A 15,928-nucleotide genomic window follows, 5' to 3' on the forward strand; every position below is an offset into this window, starting at 1 on the left:
TTCAACATATAAAAAGTTCTAGCATCTTTACAGCAACAAGAGGTAAATGACTTGGTATATATACGTGAGAAATATGTTAGAGATAACACAAAATAAAAAGCTTTTACATTTTTTCTTTTAATTCCAGTATATCAATTGATGACTAAACAAACTGATTTAGCCAAGATATCAACATGTGAAGGTCACTGCTTTAAAAGTCATTGTTTATTATTTTCTCATGTTTTTAATGGGCTGTTACTACTTCTCCCTGAGACATAAGGATAATGGTAAAAATGATATAAAGGCGGCAATGAAGCAGACACTCATGAAACCAGGGCAGAAGGCAATGTAAACTCCTTTGAGTTTGTGTATAGATTTGCATTTTAGTTACTCCAGGAGAAATTGAGTAATCTTGATACTAGAAAAGCGGTCAACTCTAAAACATGACACAAATACTCTTTGCTCTTACTTTCCTGGTCTAAAAAGCTTTATACTGTGATTTTACACGTACCTCCCCCCTTTCCTCGGCAGGCTTCCCTCCTACTAAATCCTGGGAATAAATTGGAGTCTACTGGAAATGTATGTCATCGTCTTATTTCCTTCTGGGTTTCCTTAGATGGCTTCACTGACCCTTGCAGCTCTCTCCAGTATAAACCGCTCCATTTAGAACTCTCTCAACTGTGTCAGAGTCTTGTGTGCTCACTTCGGCAGCACATATACTGTCTCAGAGCCTTGATTTCGCTGCTCCCCAGCCCCAGCTAACCTCCCATCCCTCGCTTGTCTGGGAGTGAGCAGCCTGTTCTGTGGCTATCCTTCTCTCCTTACCCAGCCTTGACACTGTGGCACATCGCTCTCCGCCTCCTCCCTAACAGTACCAGACCCCTTCTCTTTCCAGTAGCCCGCAACCCTAATCTCTGAGAACATGTGCTTTCTTTCTTCCTACACATGGACAGCCAAAATGGGGCAGGGCGGGGGAGAGTGGTTTGGGGAGAATAAGACAAACTGGAAGTGGGCTCTCAGAATCATTTCTGCCATCCCTAATCCGTTCTCTCCCTGTCCCCATAATAACTGCTCTAAATGACCCACATTCCCTGCGAAGCCTCCTCCCTACCTTTGTGCCTCTCAAATGGTCTCTTACTTCGCTGAAAAAGTTAAAACTATGAACTCCCTCAACTTCTGCCCCCTTACCTATAAGAAAAGATAGATCCAAGTAATGAAGGGCTTAACATTTATTCGCATTGGGGGGGGGAGGGGGGAGGTAGGGAGGCTCTTTAAAAAAAAAAATGAACATTAAGTCACAAATGTCAAATTAGGTTCTAAAATAAAAGTTATTTAGAATGAGAAAAGATATCAAGATACCATAATAAATGACTGAAGACTTGGAAATTTTGATACCTTTCTTCTGACATTTTGTTAGGCAATTTGTCAGAAACGCTTGTGGAGAGATGTTTCTGGACTGCAATCTGGCATCCCCTCACCCCTCAGGACACAACTCCCGGTAACGCCTAGCACTCAAAGGGACCCCTGTCAGGAAGACGCCTGAAAGCATTGGGTTCGGGACCTCCCAGCCCCTCCACCTTGGCCTACAAATGATCTACATCTGTGCTACCTTTTCCAGATACTAAATGAATCTTCTTCTGCACTGTTCTTCCTAGTTTCTGAGGAAAAGATCCATCCCCTTTCCAAGGGGAAATCTTGTCCTGGGTCTCACCTCTTTCTCTTCCACAGGGACTTTTACTCCTTCATTAGAAATGCCTTTTTTTTTTTTAATTTTTTTTAATGTTTTATTTATTTCTAGGAGAGAGAGAGACAGCGTGAGCAGGGGAGGGTCAGAGAGAGAGGGAGATACGGAATCTGGAGCAGGCTCCAGGCTCTGAGCTGGCAGTCAGCACAGAGCCCGACGCGGGGCTCGAACCCACGAACCGCGAGATCATGACCTAAGCGAAAGTCGGATGCCTAACCGACTAAGCCACCCAGGCGCCCCTAGAAATGCCTTTTTTGTCTTAATCCTCACTCCCTTTCTTTCAGCTCTTCCTACGCCTCCTCCCTTAAATACTGGATTTCCAATGTTCTCTCAACACACAAAATCAAATGACTGGGGGTGGGAGGAACCCTCTCTCCATCCAAGTGCCCCTCCTCTCACCTCCCTAAGGGTCTCTCTCCAGGGTCTTTTTCTAGCAGACAGCACTCCCTAAAGTCACCAGTGAGTGACGTCTTTGTTTCTAAATCCACTCTTCATTCCTCCTCTTGTTTATTCTGCAACATTTGACTTCTCTCCTTCTCTAACTACTATGACTCCCTATCTTCTAGTTTTATTCTCACCTTTCTGGCTGCTCCATCCCATTACTCATTCAACATTTACTAAGCACCTGTCAAATGTCAGGGATGGAAACTGAAGATATGAATAAGGACGTACAGCCCCTGCCATTACCGGGCTCACAAGTGGCTGGCTAGCTCCACCTGGTTCCAGCGACTTCCATTTATGGTCCTTTTTCTCATGCTACACTCTGGCTGAGAAGTTTCAGTTTTTTCTGGTTAGACTTTTTCTCTGTTCTTTAAACTTCAACTTCTTCCATAATTTCTTCCTCTTTCTATCTCTCTGATATGCATTATGGATCAAGACGGAACTTCAAATCTATCTTCCAATTCGCCAATTCTTTTTTAAAATGTATTTAGCCTGACATTCAATCTCGCCACATTTCAGCAACTTTTTATTTCTAAAATTTCTAGCCAGCTCATCTTCACACTTGCCTGCTCTTTAGACACACTATTCTGTTTTTGTCTTAAAGTATGGTAGATATTTTTTTTAATGGTCACATGTTATTCCTTTTTATTTCCATGGTTTTTGGTAGTACCACCCCCATACTGATTCTGGAGGTGGCTTTACACTTGACATTGCTCATATGACCACAGAAAAATGATGCAGGCAGAGACCTAAGAAGCACTTGCACTGAGGCTTCTGTCTTTGCCGCTCTTGGGACCTGTGTGAAGACCATGTGAAGATGTCCAGGTTAGTCTGCTGGATGACAGGAGAAATGTTGCCCAGGACCCCCACTAGCCCAGCTACCAGCGCCAGCTGCCAGGCGTATGAGTCCATCCCAGACTAATTCACTCCCAGCTGACCCTACAAACCCCCTATCTAACCTTTAGATTTGTAAGCAATAATAAAATGGTTGTTTTAGCTATTAGGCTTTGGGGGAATTTAAACTGCAGCAAATAGCTGATACATGTGGTTTCTAAACCTTCATTTACACTTGAAACACATTTTAAAGTTTCTTAGAACAACTGTTTCTAATAATTAGGGCTGGATCTCCTTGGTGGCTTGTTTGCTTAAATTCTGTGTAGTCTTCGACTGCGAGCTCATCTTCAGTGGGAGTATTTCCTGTGGGAGTCCTATATGCTCTGAGCTATAGCAGTTTCAAATTTTCTCAGCCAAAATATGACAGATATTACTAATTTATAGATTTCTCAAATTGGGTTCCCAGCATTTTAAGGACAATGTTAATACAAACCCCACAGACACAGACATACGTGGTATAGAATTATAGAGTTCTAATTTCCACTCTTTCATGTTCCTAGTGAAAATAGTGTTTCCTAGTCACCTGGGTGGCTCAGTCAGTTAAGTGTCCAACTCATGATTTTGGCTCAGGTCATGATCTCACAGCTGTGAAATCCAGCCCACCAATAGGCCCTGCATTGGGCATGGAGCCTGCTTAAGATTCTCTTTCTCCCTCTCCCTCTGCCCTCTGCTGAGAGTTCTCTCTCTCTCTCTCTCTCTCTCTCTCTCTCTGGGGGGGCGGGAGGGGGGGAGGAAGTTTCCAATACTATTTCTAGTCTAATGGGAAGAAATTTCCTACTTCCTATCTCTTTGAAAATGTATACCCTTTCTTTTTTAAGATAGCAAATGAGTGAGGGAGAGGGACAGAGAGAGAGAGAGAGAGAGAGAGAGAGAGAGAGAGAGAATGAATCTTAAGCAGGCTCCACACTCAGCCCAGAGCCCAATGAGGGGCTTGACAAGGGCTTGATCCCATGACCCTGGGATCATAACCTGAGCTGAAATCAAGAGTTGGACACTCAACTGACTGAACCATCCAGGTGCCCCAAAGTGTATGCCTTTAGACATCATCTTTAACTCTACACGCACATTAGGTCCAAGTAATTAAGTCTTCCATTAGTTTGTAATAATCCTGTAAATGCTTCAACCTTCCTTCAGTGCTATTACTTTCTTCTGAGTTTCGTCTTCTCTTTCTTCTCACAATTCCAAGTTCTTTCATTACATTTTAACTAAAGTTTTCATGTGTATGAAACAGAGGGTGCTTCCTGGAAGTAACTGATTTTGTTTTTAAGTTTATTTATTGAGAGAGAGAACATGCATGTACAGAATGGGCAGAGAGAGAGAGAGAGAGAATCTCAAGTAGGTTTCACACCAGCAGCCCAGAGCCCAATGCAAGTCTTGAACTCAAGAACCGTAAGATCATGACCTGAGTAGAAATCAAGAGTTGGACACTTAACCAACTGAGTCATCCAAGCATCCCTAAAAGTAACTTTTTAAATCTAAACATATTATTCCCTTGCTTTAAATCTTTCAGCAATTCCCCACTATCTCAATCTGTATTTCTTAAAAATTTGGTCTCTAGGAAATTAGCAGTACTAAGTTCTCTATCTAGAGTACTGCAGGTTATCTCAGTTTCAGAGGAAGAGTGATAAAATTTTGTTTATTCACCTTTTTTTAATGATAATTTAGATACAGGAGTATTCACCCTTAAAATTTTTTTTGATCTTTAAATTTGAGAGACAGAGTAAGTGAGCAGGGGAGGAACAGAGTGAGAGGGAGACACAGAATCTGAAGCAGGCTCCAGGCTCTGAGCTGTCAGCACAGAGCCTGATGCAGAGCCCAAACCCATGAACCACAAGTTTATGACCTGAGCTGAAGTCGGACACTCAACCAAGCCACCCAGGCACCCCTCGCCTTTTAAATGTACAGTTCCAAAGTTTTGACAAATGCAATCAAATAAAATATAAAACATTCTTATCAACTCAAATAATTTTGTACCCTTTTTTAGCCAAACCTCTTTCATACACAGTTCTGGAAACCACTGGTTTGTTTTCCTGACTCTTTATTAAAAACGTCATATAAACGGAATCACATAACATGTAGCGTTAAGAGTCTGGTTTCCTTCACTTAGCAAAAGGCAATTGAGAATCATCTTGTGTTATTATATCAGTAATTCATTCTTTTTATTGGCTAGTTATTCCATTATATGGATATTACTTGTTTGTTTATATATTCCCCAGGTGAGAGAGATCTGGTTTACAATTTTTGGCAATTATGAATAAAGCAGCTATAAACATTTGCATACACGTTTTTTGGTGTGAACATAAGCTTTCATTATAATAACCCAAGATGTGAGTCAAAAGGTAAATATATTCTAACTTTATAAGAAAGTGCCAAACTTTTCCAAACAGGCTGTACTGTTTTATATTCTCACCAGTAAACTAGAGTTCCATTTGTTCTGCAACTTTATTTACACTTGATAAGGTCAGTTGCGTTTAGTTTACCCATTCTAACAGGTGTGTAGTAATAGCTCATCATTGATTTAACTTGTATCTCCTCAGTAACTAATGATATTAAGCATGTATTCATGTGTTTATCTGCCATGTCTATGTACTCTTTGGTGAAAAGTCTGTTAAAATCTTTTGCCCATTTTTAAATTTTTTTTTCCATGTTTTTATTATTTTTATTGTTGAGAGAGAGTGTGAGCAGAGTGGGGGCAGAGAGAGGGAGACACAGAATCCAAAGCAGGCTCCAGGCTCTGAGCTGTCAGCATGGAGCCTGATGAGGGGCTTGAACTCATGAACCGCAAGATCACAACCTGAGCTGAAGTGAGATACATCACCAACTGAGCCACTCATGAGCCCCTCTTTTGCCCATTTTTAATAAGGTTGTTTATTTCTTATTATTGAGTTTTGGGAATACTTTACATATTCTGGATAAAAGACCTTTGTTACACGATTTGCACATATTTTCTTCCAGTCTACAGCTTGTCTTCATTCTCTTAATTGTTTTTGGAAGAGCAGAAGCTCTCAATTCTGATAAGTCAAATTAATCAATCCTTACTTTATGGACCATGCTTTTGGTAGTGCATAAAAGAAATCTTTGCCTAACCCCAGGTCACCAAGATATTCTATATCTCTCTCTACAAGGTTTACAGTTTGAGGTTTTTACATTTAGATTCATGATACATTCTAAGTGAATTTTTGTATAGGGTGAAATGCACGAATCAGGGTTCCTTTTTTGCATATGAATGTGCAATTGTTTCAGAATCATTTGTTGAAAAGATTTAATTGCCTTTGCATCTTTGCCAAAAAATAATTGACTGTGTGTATACGTGTCTAGGGCTACATAATATTTCATTAATCTATATGTTGACCTGGTCTTTTTCCCAATGCCACACAGTGCTGATTATTGTAGATTTACAGTAATCTTAAAATATCTGAATTTGTTCTTTTTGAAAATTGTTTTTGATACTCTAAGTTGTTTGCCTTTCTATATAAATTTTAGAATCAGCTTATTTCTACAAAAAATTCTTCTGAGACTCTGGTTAATACCGAGTCTTCCAATCCATGATCATAAATGATCTCTTCATTTGTTGTGTCATCTTTTATTTTTTCACCTATGTTTGGTCATTTCCAGCATACAAACATTACCATGTATTTTTAAAAACTTAGACCTAACTATTTCCTGGGTGTTGGTACAAAGGTAAGTATCACTTCCAGAGTTTTTTCTTTTTTAATTTCAATTTCCAATTGCTCATCGCTCACATATGAAAATGACTGATTCTGTGTATTTCGTTATATTCAGTGACTTTGCTAAACTAAACTCATTAGTTCTGGGACTTCTTTGGCAGGGGCGGGAGACTGTTGAGGATTTCTGCCATACACAATTATGTTGCCGGTGAAGAGAAACAGTTCCATTTCTTTCTTTCCAATCTGTATACCTTCTGTTCCTTAATCTTGCTTTACTTCACACGGTAGGACCTCCAGTTCAATACTGAACAGAAGTAGTGAGGCAGATATCCTTCCACTGTTCCTGATCTTCAGAGGAAAGCACTCAGTCTGTCATCATTAAGGACGATGTTAGCTGTAGACTTTTTCGGTAGATGTCCTTTATTGGTTTGAGGACAGTCCCTTCTATTCCCAAATTACTAAATTTTGACAAAAACATCTTGTTCATCTATTAAGGTGAACATGTGATTTTTCGGTAGTCTGTTGACATATTACTTGATTAATATTCCCAGGATAAACTGAAGTCATGATACATCATTATCCTTTTCATATATTATTGGATTTGATTTGCTAGTACTTTGTTAAGAATTTTTATGTCTATGTTCATGACATTTATCTCTAGTTTTCTTGAGATGTCTTTAATTTTCACATCAAGGTAATGCTGGTCTTATAAAATAAGCTGGTAAATGTTCCATGTTCTTCTATATTCCGGAAGAATTTAGAGAACTGATATTCTTTTTGTTTTAAGTAGTATTCCTGTACTATCTTTTTAAGGTCTTAGGGTCTAAAGCAGGGTCTTCTCTTTCATTCCTGATTTTGGCAATTTGTGTCTTCCCTCTTTTTTCTTAGCCTTTCTGGCTAGAGGTTTATAAATTTTATTTACATTTTCAAAGAAGCAGCGTTTAGTTTCACTGAATTACTTTCTTGTTTTTCTATTATCAATCTCATTGATTTGCGCTCTTTGTTAGTCTTTGCCTTCTGCTTGCTTTGATTTCAAATAGCTCTTCCTTCTCAAACTTCTCAAAATTGAAGCTTAAAGCACTGATCTACAGTTTCTTCTGTTAGTTTTTAACACTAAGAATTTCCCTCTAAATACTGCTTTGCCTGCATCCTTCAAATTTTGATATACTACTGTTCTTTTGATTAAAAATATTTTAATTTTTAAAACTTTTAAAATTTATTTTGAGGGCACCTGGGTGGCTCAGTCAGTTAAGCATCTGACTTCAGCTCAGGTCAGCTCAGGTCACAGTTTGTGGGTTCAAGCCCTGCATCGGGCTCTGTGCGGACAGCTCAGAGCCTGGAGCCTGCTTCGGATTCTGCCCCTCCCCCTCTCATGCTCTGTCTCTGTCTCTCGAAAAAATAAACATTAAAAAAATAAATAAAATAAAATTTCTTTTGAGAGAGTCAGAGAGAGCACAAGCAAGGGGGAGGGGCGGAGAGAGAGAGACCAAATCCCACAAAGGCTCCTCATGGTCAGTACAGACCCTGACACGGGGCTCAAACTCACAAAACTGTGAGATCATGACCTGAGCCTAAATCAAGAGTTAGACGCTTAACCGACTGAGCCAGGCAGGTGGCCCTAAAAATATTTTCTAATTATAGTGTGACTTCTTCTTTGACCCATGGGATATTTAGAAGTGTGTTATTTAATTTCCAAATATTTGGTAATTTCCAGATATCCCTGCTTTTAGCTTAATTCCATTATGGTTGGAGAACAGGCTTTGTATATTTTTAATTCTTTTAAAACTTGATTTGTTTTATGGCACAAAATACTGTCTATCTTAGTGAATTTTCTACATGGACTTGAAAAGAATGTATATTGTGTAGCAGTTGAGAAGAGGGTTCTACACATGTGTATTCGGGAAAAATGGTTGATAGTGTTTTTTAGGTCTTCTCTTACTGATTTTACATCAACTCATTCTGTTGATTCCTAACATAAAAGTATTGAAGACAGGGGCTAGTCAGATCATGAAAGTCCTTTTCAGCTAAGTTAAGGAGTCTGAAGTTTACCCTGAGCTTTGGGAAGCTATTGGGAGATTAACCTTAAGAAAACAGAGTAACAATGATAAAAAAAAAATTTTTTTAACTTGACAAGATTGGAAATGAGTTGGAGAAAAGCCAAAGCAGCAATGGAGAAAACCATTAATTGATGGTAATTCAAGGAGAAACATGTACCTGAATAAAAGCAATGGCTCTGAGAATGAGGAGGAAACAGATTTAGAAACTAGTAAGATAATTGGAAAACCACCTGAATAAGAGATGGAGTCATGGATAACAAGGAGGAGACGGTTATGGTTCTGTTTCTGGTCTGGAATACCGAGTTTGTAGGGAAAACATTTACCAAAATAGGGAAATACAGAAGAGTAATTAATTTGAGAAGAAGGATGAATTCCCAATTTCAATATGCAGAGATTAAGGTTCTTATAAAATATTCATGTAAAAGGTCCATTAAATTATGTGGGGTCAACAAAAAGATCTAAGCTATACAAACTAATGAGTCATTAGTAAATACTATGAATTGAAACCATATGTTGGGGTGAATTTGAAGAACAGTGTATAAAAAGTACCTCTCAAAATGTCCTTTAGAATTATCAGCCGATTATTAAGCACTATTTTAGACTAACTTTCTGTCTTCAGTCTCACAACGTCGAAACCAAGGTGTTAGCAGGGCTGCATTCCTTACTGAAAGCTCTGGGGGAGAATCCACTTCCAGGCTCACTCAGGTTGCTGGGGGAATTCAGTTCCACGCAGCTGTCAGACTGAGGTCCTTGTTTCCTTGCTATTTGTTGTCGAGGTGTCAACCTTAGCCCTCGGCGACCACCCTCTGGTCCTGGCAGGTAGCCTTCTACATCTCAGAAACAGCAACAGCTTATCCTTTCCACATCGCCTCTTCTCTGACTCTTCTGCTTTCCTATTCCACTTTTAAAGATCTACGTGATTATATTAGGCTTTCCCAGATAATCTAAAATAATCTTCCTACCTTAAGTCCTATAACTTGAATTCCATCTGCTAAGTCTTTCTACCATATAACATAACACATTCACAAGTTCCAGAGATTTGCACATGGACATCTTTGAGGGGCAAGTATCCTGCCTACCATAAGCTACTCTGAGCATTCTGATACAAGACTTTCTCTGGACATACATTTTCATTTTCCATTCCTCTTGGGTGAATACCTAGGACTGGCATTGCTGGGTCATCGGGCAGATATATGTTTAGCTTTCTAAGACCCTGCCAGGTGTTTTCTCAACATGATTGTACCATTTTATGCTGTAACCAATAATGGAGTATGAGAGCTCGAGTTTTTCCACGTCCTCACCACTATCTGACGCTGTCACTCTTTCTGTTTTTAGCAATTTTAATGGGCATGTGGTAGTAGCTCCTTGTGTTTTTAATTTGCAATTTCCCTGAAAACTAACAATGTCAAGCACTTTTTCATATTTGTGTTAGCCATTTACATTTATTTTTGTGTGAAGTGTCTGTTCAAGGCTTTTGCTTATTTTTAATGTGGACTGTTGGGTGCTTTTTAAATGAATTATTGGCTCTCTATTCTGGAAACAAATCCTTTATCAGACATATGTGTGTGTGTCTGTGTGTGTATATTGCAAACACCTTCTAGTCTGTGACTTATCTATTCATTTTCTTAAAGATACCTTTTGATGAACAAAAGTTTTAATTTTCAAGTCCTTTTATCAAAAAAATTTTACTGCATTGTGTCCTATCTTAGATATTGCCGCCTACCTCAAAGTCACAGAAAGTCTCCTGAGTTTGTTTTACTTTTTACTTATAGATTTTTGATCCATCTCAAATTAGTTCTTGTGTATTGGATGAAATAGGTTTGCTTCCCACACCCCACACATACCCCATATGGATATCCAACAGTTCCAGCATTATTTGTTGAAAACATTTTACTTTCCTCACTGAATTGACTTGTGCTTTGGTTGAAAATCAACTCACTATATAAGTGTGGGGATATCTCTGGACTCTACTCCATTTCATTGATCTATTTGTCCATCTTTATAAATACCATACTATGTCAATTATTAGAGTTCTATTATAAATCTTAAAGCTAGGTAGCACAAGTTCTCTGCTTCTGTTCTTTTTCAAGACTGACTATTCTAGGTCTTTGGCACTTTTACAGTTTCAAAGTCAGCTTGTCAATTTTCAATTTTTAAAAAAACCTTTGGGATTATGATTGCATTTAAATATGAAATGCTAATTTTAAGTAAAGAACAGAGGAGAAATTCTGGAAAAGACAAGAAAGTAAAACGGGAGGGATTATGATTACCAAATGAAACAAATATTCAAAAGCTCCATTAAATTTAACAACAGGGCAGTCACCAGGGCTTTCATCATATTCACTGCCCTGGTTGGAGAAGAAACCAAACTGAAACTAAACATCCAATTTCCTCTTCGTTCTTATTAATAAGACACCTAAACTGTAGCTGGGCATACAGATAACTGAATAAAGACTACTTATCTTTCCCTCTAGTTAAGTGTGACCACTGATTAAAAACAGGCTAATGGGCTATCAGTGGATATGTCAGGTGCAACCTCTGAGAAGTGTCCTTCAAAGGGCACGTGCTTTGGGGCACACAGGTGGCTCCATTGGTTGAGCATCTGACTCTTGATTTCAGCTCAGGTCATGATCTCAGGGTCATGGGATGGAGCCCCGTGGCAATCAGGCTCAGTATGAAGCCTACTTGGGATTCTTTCTCTCCCTCGACCCCTCTCCCTAAGTCATCCCAAAGTTGTACCTTCAGCCACAGTCTTTCCAGACTCATCTATCCAACTGCTACTGCAACATTTCCACTTGGATGTCAAACGGGTCTTTCAAACTTAACTATCCAAAATAGAATTCTCTATTTTTTCTTCCTGTAGTCTTCCCCCACTCATCCTCTTCATTGTCACCAAATAGCAAATGGTTTTTGGTGATAAATGATAAATGATCTACACTGTAGTTCAAGCAAAATACCTAGATGTTGCCCCTGATTCCTTGTTTTCCCCTCACTCCCTGTCCAAACCATGCACAATTCCTGCTCCCTGCCATCAAAACATACCCCAAATCCATCCTCCTTTCTTCATCTTCACTCTTACTCCTCTAGTTCAAACCACCACTCTCTCTCATTTGGAATAATGCATTAGCATCCTCCATGGTGCTTTTTGCAACTTAAGAAATCCTTCCCAGTGAGATGAAAAAGTTCTGGAGATAGACAGTGATAGCTACACAATAACATGAATGCCACCAAATTATACACCTAAAAAGGGACTAAAATGGTAAATTTCCTTTCCTGGAAATTATAATATAGACTCCTATATTTTTTCTAAATATTATATAGATGCTACTTCATACTGCAGTCTTTAATCCATTTGGAAATAATTGTTGTGAATGGACAGTAGCTTTATTCTATATGGATATCATGTATTTTAGCATCATTTAGTGAATAGTGTATGCTTTACCTGGTTTTTAAAGGCCATTTAGGGGTGCCTGGGTGGCTTAGTCGGTTAAGCGTCCGACTTTTGCTTAGGTCATGATCTCGCGGTTCGTGGGTTCGAGCCCCACGTCGGGCTCTGTGCTGACTGCCAGCTCACAGCCTGGAGCCTGTTTCAGTCTGTGACTCCCTCTCTCTCTGACCCTCCCCTGCTCACGCTGTCTCTCTCTCTCTCTCTCCTAGAAATAAATAGAACATTTAAAAATAAATAAATAAAGACCATTTAGTAGTACACTAAGTTCCCATATAATGTGGGTGCATTTCTAGGAGTTCTATTCCATTCCATCAGACTTTTCTATCCCTGAATCAATACTAGTAATTAAGAATAATTAAGTAGCCTTAATTATTATAGCTTCATATTAAGTTTTAATATCTGAGAGGAAGGGACTTCATTTAATTTTTTTCAAAATTGACTTAGCTATTCTTAGTCCATTGGCTTTCCATATATATATTTTAGGTTTAGCATGTCAAGTTCTGTAAAAAAAGCACATACAATTTTCATCGTAATTGCACTGAATTTGTAGAATTGGGGGAAACTGATACCTTTATGATACTGAGTCTTCCCACCCATGAATATGGCATATCTCTTCATTTACTTGGGTCTTCTGTGTTTCAACAGAGCGTTGTAATTTTCTCCCTAGAGGACTATATAGCTCTATACAGATCTATTTCTAAATACTTTCAGTTTTGAATACTGTTATGAATAGTATCTTTTCTTATTAAAACTCCTAGTTAGTTATTGATGGTACACAAAAGTCATTTTTTAATTCAGAAATCTTCCTGAAGGCCATTTTTTTCACCATGTATTGAACACTTCGCTTTTCCATTTACCTGTGACCTTTTCCCTTACCTCACAAATTCATGTATATGTACGTCTATATACGTACATACACACACACATATTTTTCTTTTGTTTCTGGGATGTTTATTCAGTTCCACAATTTTTTTTTTTTTATTTTATTTCTAGGAGAGAGAGAGAGACAGCGTGAGCAGAGGAGGGTCAGAGAGGGAGGGAAACCCAGAGTTTGAAATAGGCTCCAGGCTCTGAGCTGGCAGTCAGCACAGAGCCCGAAGCGGGGCTCGAACCCATGAACCGCGAGATCATGACCTAAGCGAAAGTCGGACGCTTAACCGACTAAGCCACCCAGGTGCCCCACTGTCACAATGTTTTAAATGCTGTAGTTTTATATTTTGATAGCATTACTCCTCTGTCTCAAACTTTTCTTAGCCCTTTGTTAGTTTACTTTTCCAGATAAGTATTACAATCATTTTGCAGATTCCTCCCCAGAACCTCCCAGAGTTATATGATTTGGGGGCTGTGCAGGCCATTGTAACGCCCGCTAACCAAAGCAGCCTTTCCAGTCACTATTACATCACCACCTACCTTCTTGTTAAAGGATTTTAGTCTTTCTCCCCCACTGTGATTAGTTGCTTGTTCCTCATTGTACTGCTAGCATCTAGAACAGTGTCTGGCACATATCAAATGCACAAAAAATGTGTGCTGACTAAATGGATGGAGATTTTACAATCCGGACGATTCGGGGAAACACTCGAAGAAAAGCAGGTTTTGAAGTGGCAAAAGATGAGAACTAGTTTACTTTGAGAGGAGGGGCTTAGAATTTTACAGGTGTGTGTAGGCCTCAGGCCAGATGGTCAAGAAGTAGAATGCATGCAAGGAAAAAAAAAAGTAAAGAAAAGATACTTGCAAATAACAAGTGTTGACAAGGAAGTGGAATAAAAGGAACACTCAGGACCACTGGGTGGTTCAGTTGGTTAAGCATTTAACTCTTGGTTTCCACACAAATCAAGCTCTCACAGTTTGTGAATTCAAACCCCATGTGGAACCCCACATTGGGCTCTCCACTGACAGTGCAGAACATGCTTAGGATTCTGTCTCTGACCCTCCCCCTGCTCATGCACACGTGGGCTCTCCCTCTCTCTAAATAAATAAATAAGCTTTAAGAAAAAAAAAAGACAAGGAACCCTCATGCAGTATTGGTGGGAAGGCAAGCTAGTGCAGTCACCGTGGAAAACAGTATAGAAGTTCCTCAGAAAAATATAGGATTACTATGTGATCTAGTAATTCCACTACTGGGTATTCACCCAAAGCAAATAAAAACATTAATGCATAAAGATATAGGCACTCCTATGTTTACTGCAGTCTTATTTACGATAGCCAAGACACAGAAGCAGCCCAGGTGTCCATCCATAGGTGAATGGATAAAGCAAATGAGATCTATTCATACAGTGGCCTATTAGGCATAATAAAGAATGTCATCCTGCCATTTGCAACAAGAGACAATCTAGAGAATATAACGTTAAGTGAAATAAGTCAAAGACAAATACCATAAGATTTCATTCATACGTGGAATTTAAGAAACAAAACAAAGAAGACAAACAGACTTTTAAACATAGAGAACTGTTGGTGGCCAGAGGGGAGGTGGAGAGGGGGATGGGTGAAATAGGTGAAGGTCTTTAAGAGTGCTTATAGTGATGGGCAAAGTGTTGAATCTTTATATTGTTCACACCTGAAACTACAATGGCATTGTATGTTAATTATACTTGGCTTAAAAAAAGTCTTTAAAATTAAAAAAAATTGGGGAGGAGGGCACTAGGGTGGCTCAGTCAGTTGAGCATTCGACTTAGGCTCAGGTCATGATCTCAGGGTTTGTGGGTTCCAGCCCAGCATTGGGCTCTGTGCTGTCAGTGCAAGGCCCACTTCGGATCCTCTGTCCCTCTCTCACTTGTGTTCGTCCTCTCTCTCTCAAAATCAAACATTAAAATTTTTTTAAATTTTAATAAAATAAGACACTTTGGAAGAACCATACCTAGAGAGCGTGCAGAAGCAGCAATATGGAAACCAAAAAAGGGGAAAATTTGAGTGCTAAAAAGAGGAAATTGGACTATAAGAGTTGGGTTCATAAATCACACAAATACACGAAGCAGCATTAAATGGGGTAAGTACAATTTAACTTAAGGAACCTAAGCAAGAACTTCATCCCTCCACTGGTAAAAATAATTAAAGTGAGAGCTCTATTAGACCATATTTCCCCAAAATTTGGGGAAAGGATGAATTTTAGAACCCTCTGGGGTCTTCCACTTTAAAATGACCGTTACCAGGCCTAAAAATCTAAGAGCATTCCATCTATTCGGCCTCTCGGGTCACAGCTAGAAGCTGTGGTTTGGCAGGTTCCGATTTGAATGAGAGAACTGTTTCCTACTCCTTCCCATCTTTCCGCGACTACCGGGGCGGGGCTGATGGTACCGGCAGATGCTTTTTGGGCCTCAGGGAGGTGCCAGAGCTGGGCAGCGACCGGGAAAGAAGGGTCGGGCGGCCCAGGCTCGGAGAGAGGCCCTCAGGCCCCGCGGCGGGTCGGCGGGTCAGCAGGTCGGTCGGGGGCCGCGCCCCGGCGCCTCCCTCCCCACTCCCCGCCGCGCCGGCTCCGCCGACGCCCTCGCCCGCCCCCACGAGCCCGGGCTCCCCTTCCTACCTGCCGGCACGCGGACTCGGGCGGCTGCGCCGACCCAGTCGGCACGGAGGGCACCCTTCTCGGCGGTTCCCAGCCTGAGCCCTCCAGCCGGCTACCGGCGGCACGTGATACCGCGCCCCCGCCCCGCCTTCGCGCCGTCGCGCCCCGCCCCCTCGGCTCAGCTCGCGCCCCGCCTCCCTC

General features: G+C 40.2%; 1 protein-coding gene across 1 annotated transcript in view; it reads right to left on the reverse strand.

Moving 5' to 3' along the window:
• Positions 1-15,928, reverse strand: part of SERAC1 (serine active site containing 1) — an 83,715-nt gene that overhangs the window by 51,129 nt on the left and 16,658 nt on the right. The window contains exon 3 of the mRNA XM_039252085.1: positions 15,749-15,772. The gene's annotated coding sequence lies outside the window, so the exon portion shown is untranslated. The remainder of the gene's footprint in view (positions 1-15,748; positions 15,773-15,928) is intronic.

This window comes from Hyaena hyaena, unplaced genomic scaffold (assembly GCF_003009895.1).
Source record: "Hyaena hyaena isolate Hyena2069 unplaced genomic scaffold, ASM300989v1 scaffold_405, whole genome shotgun sequence".
NCBI lineage: Eukaryota > Metazoa > Chordata > Mammalia > Carnivora > Hyaenidae > Hyaena > Hyaena hyaena.